The following is a 7,898-nucleotide window of genomic DNA, read 5'->3' on the forward strand; positions in this document are numbered from 1 at the left end:
GAAGGCATTTTCTCTAAAAGATCTACAGCAAATATAAAGTTGTTGAAAACTTCCTTCAAATTTGGAAATCAGACAATGATACTTGACACTATTTGTACTGTTTAAAATGTATCGTGAAGCTGGGTGTGGTGGCACATACCTTTATTGCCAGCACTTGGGAGGCAGAGGTAGGAGGATAGCTGTGAGTTGAAGGCCACCCTGAGACTACAGAGTGAATTCCAGGTCAGCCTGAGCTAGAGTGAAACCCTACCTCATGAAACCAAATAAATAAATAAAATAAAATAAATAAAATATATCTTGAGGTTTTTCATAATCTGTTCAAAAATAAGGGCTGGGGAGATGGATTAGAAGTTAAAGTGTTTGCCTGAAAAGCCAAAGGATTCCAGTTTGAATCTCTAGGACCCACGTAAGTCAGGTGCACAAGGGGCACATGCATCTGGAATTTGTTTCCAGTGGCTGGAGGTACTGGTATGCCCATTGTCTCTTCCTTCTCTCCCCACACACCTTCCTCTCTCTCAAATACATACATATATATATATATATATATATATATATATATATATATATATACACACACACACACACACATACATATATATATATATATGATATTGCGGGGCTCCTTCCCGCACAGGTAGTGCCAAGGGAAGGGCCAGGCCTGCTGGTTCCTCCCTAGGGGTTGAGGGGATGATGAGCGTTGGACAACTCAGAAACCTCTCCTGGCCACTGGAGAAAAACCACACTGAGTCGGGAGTCTTTGCAATGCAGGAACAACTCGCTTTATTACTCTGAGCAGTTGCTTATATCATGTTGGGGACGAAGGCGGGGATTTTAGGGTAGGAGAAGAGGTAAGGGCCAATAGTGAACTTTAACTATTGAAATGGTAATTACGATTACCACGAGGAAGTAGCAGGCCAGAAGCCCTTAGGCATCCTGCTGAGTCATAGCTGGCCAGAGACAGGTCACCAAACTTTAGCTAGGCTCAGGAAGTTCCACTAGGCCTCACACCTGAGCCTTTCAGGGCCCAACATCTCCCCCTTTTGTTTGTGTAAGAGCATTAGTCACCTTGGCCCCTGTCTTAGGTTGTCCCCCTCTGGGGATCTTACCCGTCATTGAGTACCAGGTGTTTAGCTCACTGAGCCACTCCACGGCCTGTCTTAGGTTGTCCCCTCTGGGGATCTTACCCGTCATTGGTCACATGGAAGGCAGAGGAGGTGGCAGTGGGTCGTCTAAGGAACTTAATTCCTGAGTTGTCAGCCCATGATAATGTACTTTGGCCTGATGAAGTTTTATTGTCTCCAGCCGCTGTTGAATAAATTGTGTAATTTTGTTAATTACACAAGGCCCGAGAGTGAGGAGAAGGAGAAGAAGGAGAAGGAGAAGAAGGAGAAGAAGAAGGAGGAGAAGGATGGGGAGGGGTTCAGGTAGAGGGAGGATGTAGGGTAAGAAGTCATGTAAGCCCGTCTGTAGCAAGTTGTCTTGGGGGTCCTGTCGCCTCCTCTCCATGTCTTCCTGGAGCCTCTTAATCTTGTCCTGGATGATTCCCGATTTACTGGCATAAAAGCAGCATTTTTCCTGTAAAAACAAACATATGCCTCCCTTTCGGCTGTTAGTAGGTCTAGTCCTCTCCTGTTTTGTAGGATTACCTTAGACAAGGAATCTAGCTTCCAGAAATGATATCTACATCTGGGATTAAGGTGGCTGGGGCACAAAGGACCATCCAATTGCTGGGCAGAAAGTTACAGGGCATTTTGCCTCCGCAAACATAAGCCATTCCAGAAAGCGGGCAGCGTTGAGCCTTGGGCTCAGTTTTGTTAAAATTACAGAAGGAAGGATGAATGTATCTCACATCTATACTGGAATTATTAGGAGAAGGAAGGGCCCAAATGCCCAGAGGAAACATTGGGAAAAGCTGGATGGGGATGGGGAAGGTGGCTGAGCAGCTTTTTAAGGTCGTATGGACAACTGTACTGCAAGCAGCCAGAGAGGCCCAGATCGGAGGCAAAGCCAGCAGTCCTCCACAAGGGAGGGGGTTATTTAATTTAGCAGGGTAAAGGACCATTTTAGGAACAGTCCTCAGGGGCGGGACACTCCCTAGAGAAGTGATTGCCAGTGTCCCCTTGTTCAGACAAATATTTTAGGTCCCTCGCTGGTACCCAAATGGGTCTTTTTTCATCTTGAGGGAAGACACATCCAAACCCTCTCCCTGCTGTAAGGAGTGGATCAGGCCCTCTCTAGGTCCCAGTCAATGGGTCCCTCCATCTTACCCAGATAGAACTGTAGGTAACGGATGAGGACCAATGTTTTTGAAAAGGGGATAATTGTTTATTTTCTTTAGAAAAGTTTAAAATGTTTAGGGTAAATAACGCCTTTTTTAGTTGGTCATGTGGGGGTAAGGATTCCCCCTTTTGTTTTTGTAATTGAGACTTGAGAGTTTGATTATATCTTTCAACTATAGCTTGGGCCTGGGGGTTGTATGGGAAGCCTGTGGAATGTGAAATTTTCCAGGTCTGGAGAAAATCTATAAAGGCCTTGCTTATGAAGCAGGGGCCATTATCTGTTTTTATTTGATCAGGTAGCCCAAGAGTGGCAAAACATTGAAGCATATGACTAATGGCATGTTTAGATTTTTCCCCGGCATTTGCTGATGCCCAGCATGCGCAGGAGAAGGTATCAACTGAAAGAAAGATATATTTAAGCTTTCCAAATGGAGAATAGTGTGTGACATCAATTTGCCAAAGATGATTAGGGCGGAGCCCTCAAGGATTGCTTCCTGTATTTTGAAGGGGGTGTACTTTGAGGAAAGGCTGACAGGACTTACAAGTCCGGACAATTTTTTTAAGGTTCTTGACTGGTACCTGTGGAAACCTGTGCTTGAGACCTCTCCAGTTGACATGGGTCAATAAGTGGAAGCGTGTAGCTTCTGTAATAGTATTACATTGAGGCATAGAAGCCATTTTATCAGCCAAATTGTTTCCTTGAGAGAGAAATCCCGGTAAGTTTTGATGACCCCTGAGATGTTGAAGAAAAATGGGATTGATTCTTTGTTTGAGTAGGGAACGAGTTTGAATCATCAAAGGAGATATAGGGTTGGAGTCCAATCTAATATGGGCCTCAACCAGGTTGGGTAATAAATTAACAACATAAAGGCTGTCAGAAAATAAGTTAAATGGCTCTTGAATAGTGTCTAAAGATAGAATGACAGCAAATAGTTCTTTGAATTGTGCTGACCCCTCAACCTCATGGGAGAGTGACTTTATGGGGATAGGCTCTTTTTTCTGTTTTAAAGGAGGGTAAATGACTAGGGAAGCCTCCAGGTGCCCTCCATTGGTAAACATGGTAAGAATGTCAGGGTTAGGTTGAGACAGAAAAAGCCTGGGGGGCTTTTATTGTAACCTGGAGAAAGAACTCATCCATTTGTGGGGGCCATAATGGCAATCAATTTTACCTAGAAACCCCTTGAGAGCCGTAGCAACTCTGTTATTATTTCTCTGAAGCCAGGTGAAATCAGTTATCTTAAAGGGAGTGACAATAAGGTGAGGTTCTGTGCCAAACAACCGGACAGAGGTGTCTCTGCCCTTGATAATGCAATCAGCAACCTGGTTGGTTTTAGAATAAACTCTGGGGATCCCACCGATTGAGAGGTGGATCCATTGGATGGGCTCACCTTCCTGGGCCAACAGTGCAGTACATAATGTTTCCCCAGAGAAAATGTAGAGGGAGATGGGCAAATTAGGATTGAATCTCTTTAAGGTTGCAGTATTTATAGCCTGTTGTACCTTATAAAAAATTTGTTGATGACAAGGGGACAAAATTACCTGAGAGGAGAAGTTAAGATTCTTTAGGAGGTCAAACAAAGGGGACAGCTCTTCAGTAGTTATGGGTATCCAAGGCCTCATCCAGTTAATTTCTCCCAAGAGCTTCTGGAGTTGAGGCAAGGTGTAAGAGTCCTGATTATAAAGTTGTGGTTTAACAGGTGAAACTGTATCTAGGGTAAGGGTCGAGCCCAAGATCTTAAAGGGAGGCACAGTTTGAACTTTTTCAGGAGCTACTTTAAAGCCGTGAGTATGAAGGATAGTTAGACATTGATGGGTAAGGTCCTGGAGTGTGGAGGAATCTAGGCACCCAAGAATAATATCATCCATGTAGATATAAAACAGGGTATTGGGGAGATTGAAAAGAGAAGAGAAAATGGATGACAGGTAATATTGACAAATGGGTGGGCTGTTAGCCATGCCCTGAGGTAAGACAGTCCATTCAAATCTCCTATCTGGGCCACAAAAGTTAATAGCGGGTACAGAGAATGCAAATTTTTCCATGTCTCCTGGATGGAGAGGGATAGAGAAGAAGCAGTCTTTAAAGTCAATGATGGTAATATGGTATATATTGGGAATAGCTGGGATCCATGGAAGTCCCCTCTGGGGGGCTTCAAAGGGGATTATGCGTTCATTGATCTTTCTTTTTTTTTTTTTTTAAGAAAACACTTCTGAAGCCTCTATTTACAAAAGCATTAAAAACAACTATGTTTTGCAAATAATGTTTTTTTTAAAAAGGATCGCCCAGTTATAGCATTGTAATATCATGAATAAAGAATATGCAAGGGAAACAAACTAAGTTGCTAACATTTGGATTTGCTAATTAATGATTGAAGTTTAGGTAACACACATAACAACTTATAGGCTATCACTTCAGGGCAGAGTTAATGATTACCAAATAGTCTTCCAATAATGCTCTGGTCTGGTCACATATTGTGCATGTCTAAATATTTCACAGTCTTTTTTCAATATATATAAAATAGATTGTAAAGATATACACAAAAAATAAACAAGCATTACACTCCTCAGGTAATTTTATTCGCTACATATGTATTACCATTTTTTTTTTGTGTTTTGCACCAAATCTGTCAAGCATCTTTGTTTAAACTATGTAAGCACAATTTTGATACTTTAATTTGATATAAAATGTATCTAAATCTTTGGACTTTAATGAAATTGATTTGTGTACTCAGCAAATCAAGGCATCACAAGTATGACTGTAAAGCATTAAGAATAAACAGTGAGTGAATAAAATGATCAAAGAAAGTGGACTATTATAAAATAAGTTTAGCTTTAATATCTTGAATGCCAGTGTCCTGGAAGAGAATCAACATCCAATCACAAGGACTTTTTCCTGAAGGGTAAAAAGCTGGCTTAAAATTCTTTAGTCAAAGAGCAGCCTATACATGCCAATTAGAAACCAGCAGACACAGAGATGTGTTTGGAAGACTAAACACCACCTGCAGAAATAGTAGTTACTATGCTCTCAGTAGTTTCTTGTCTTTTTCTGTTAGTCCAGCTGAATCAACTGTTTGCACAAAGCACGTGCTTTACTCTGGACATCAAAAACAAGCAAATACTGTAAAATGTTGGCAGATGGTTATTTTCCAGCCAAGAGTAAGAAAAACCACAATTTCTGGTAGAACAGAGGATTGAAATCTCTCTCTAAAGTGCAAAATTGATGGTCCACAATCTCAAATACCTAAAAGTATTGCAGAAGGAGAAACATGAAACAGGGAATTAATTACAGTTAATGCTAGTTAATTTAGGAAAAGGGAAAAACCAAAACCAAGTTCAAGTATGCGGAGTTTATCAAATTCTTCAATAAGGCCAAATCTAACCTGAATGCACTTTTATTCATTAAGATCTTAGATGGGGAAGGTCATACTTTGTACTGAAAGGCAGAAAGTAGTGGGCTACAAAGAGAATGGGGGGGGAGAGGTACTGTCTACCATTAAAGGATTCAACCAGAGATAAAACCTATATACAAGCACATGTATACCTAATATAAAATAAAAATTAAAAAAATGATTTCATGTCATGACTGCTTGCTGGCTTCTTCCTCATATGCGTTCCCTGTGCCATTCTGCACATAGGATGAGCCAGAGCCCAGGCCATACAGGTGGCCGTAATACTTGGCATCATCAATGTGATCTTCGAAAAACATTTCTCTCATTTTGAAAAAGGCCATTCCTGTAAGGAATGAATCAGATCCTGCCTGATGTTGTGGCCCTATCCGTTCCAGCTCTAACTGTTCAGCAACTTCCTGCAAGCCACCTTTGAGATTTTTGCAGCTCTTCATGAGGTATTTTACATCATAAATGACAGGAAAAAATAACCAAAGGATCTCAAAGAAGTCAAGTTCTTCTTCAGGCAAGTTAGAGTTGGTCAGAATTTTGATTAAATAGCCAAAGTCATAACCACTATGAAATGATAACCATTTGACCCCTTCACAGAGGACCACTCCTGAAGTCATAAGAAGTTCTTCAAAGTACTGAGTCTCAATTCCTTCCTCTTCATGTTTTTTAAACTGTATACCAGATGTCGTTAGCAGTTCTATAGAGTCCTGAGCACACATATCCTCACAAAAACATGGATTCCCAGGTCCCATTGAAGTCCCAGACCAAGAGCAAATAAAACCCAATGCACATAACGTCAAATTAAATTTAAAATTAAACTGCCAAGTTGAAGTTCCTGGAGGCTATTCTCCTTGCTCATTCATAAATGTCAATCCTAGCTGAATTATCTTTAACAAGTCTACATTACACCGTAATAGTTGATATTGATAGTCAGCATTGCTCCTGAATTCTCCAATGGGTCTTGCAACCACACCTGGAAACTCTGTGTCCATAGTAACATAATTATATTTTCGGATAACTTGACGAATTTTCTTCATCTCTTCATCCAGGTTACAAGCCCAAACTTCACAAATTCTTTGGCTATGATCTACAGTTGCTGCTGGCATAGTGAGGGCAAAGGAGTCTAGATGCCAAGCATCAAAATATTATACTTGATTGAAGATTTGTTTCATAAAATATTTTACCCCTTATTTGTGTACTTGTGTCTCTGAGCGCGCGCTCCTCCTCCTCCTCCTCGCAATTGAGACAGCACCCGGCGGCGGTGGTGGTATTGGCGGCTGCAGCGGGTGCCCCATAGACACCTCTCGCCCAGCAAGGGAGAAAGGGAGTCGGAGCCGCAGCGGCAAAGCATTGCGTTGTCGCTCCTCACACGTCCTAGTGGGGCTGATCTTTCTTAAATCATGTAAAAATCTCCAAGGACCCATTAGGCTTTTTTATGACAAAGAAAGGAGAGTTCCAGGGACTAGTGGAGGGACGGATATGTCTAGCCTCCAACTGTTGGTCAATAAGTATGTGGAGTTGGTGTAACTTAGAAGAAGGGAGAGGCCCCTGCTCAACCCATATAGGGTCCCCCAGTCTCCACTGGATTTTAAATGGGGGGGGGCTGGGCAGTGGCCCTTAGAATTGGGGGTATTCATTGGAGTAATTAGGATGACATTCCCTTCCTTCCTTAAACCATTGTTGATATTTTTATTTTTAATTTAACAAATCATTATAAAAGGCCTTATGGTCAGTAGTGATGAAAGCCTCGGCATCTCCAAGGATGTCTTGCCCTAGTAAGTTAGCGGTGAGCCCAGTCACCACGAGAGGGCGGACTTTTCCCTTGTCTCCACCTGGGTCAGTCCAAGGGAGCCACATGGCAGTCTCCCAGGAGGTGGATTGTCTGCCAACTCCCAGTTGGGGAGGGCCAGGCACAAGCTGCCAGGAGGGGGCCATCTATTTAAATTACCAAATTTCGCCCCTGGCTCCCAATAGATTTATAACTATTATATATTATAAACTGTACTTAGTTTAATTTTAAAGGTCTCCACAGTCTTGACCAATATAAGATATTGAGATTTGTAAAATTAAACAAGTTAAACACTTAACATATAAAGGCACAGAGTAAACATTTTTATCTGGTATAAGGCATAGCAAAGAGAGACTAAAACAATGTAAATTGAACCGTCATAACCTAAAATTTGTCTCAGTGCCTGTAACTTGCTTGAGGTGTTTTAGATTAAAA

General features: G+C 41.6%; 1 pseudogene; it reads right to left on the minus strand.

Annotated features, from left to right (window-relative positions):
* Nucleotides 1–5,652: 5,652 nt before the first annotated feature.
* LOC101602618 lies at nt 5,653–6,906 on the minus strand (annotated as a pseudogene).
* Between the last annotated feature and the right edge of the window lie 992 nt (nt 6,907–7,898).

Source organism: Jaculus jaculus, chromosome 10 (genome assembly GCF_020740685.1).
Source record: "Jaculus jaculus isolate mJacJac1 chromosome 10, mJacJac1.mat.Y.cur, whole genome shotgun sequence".
NCBI classification, from domain to species: domain Eukaryota; kingdom Metazoa; phylum Chordata; class Mammalia; order Rodentia; family Dipodidae; genus Jaculus; species Jaculus jaculus.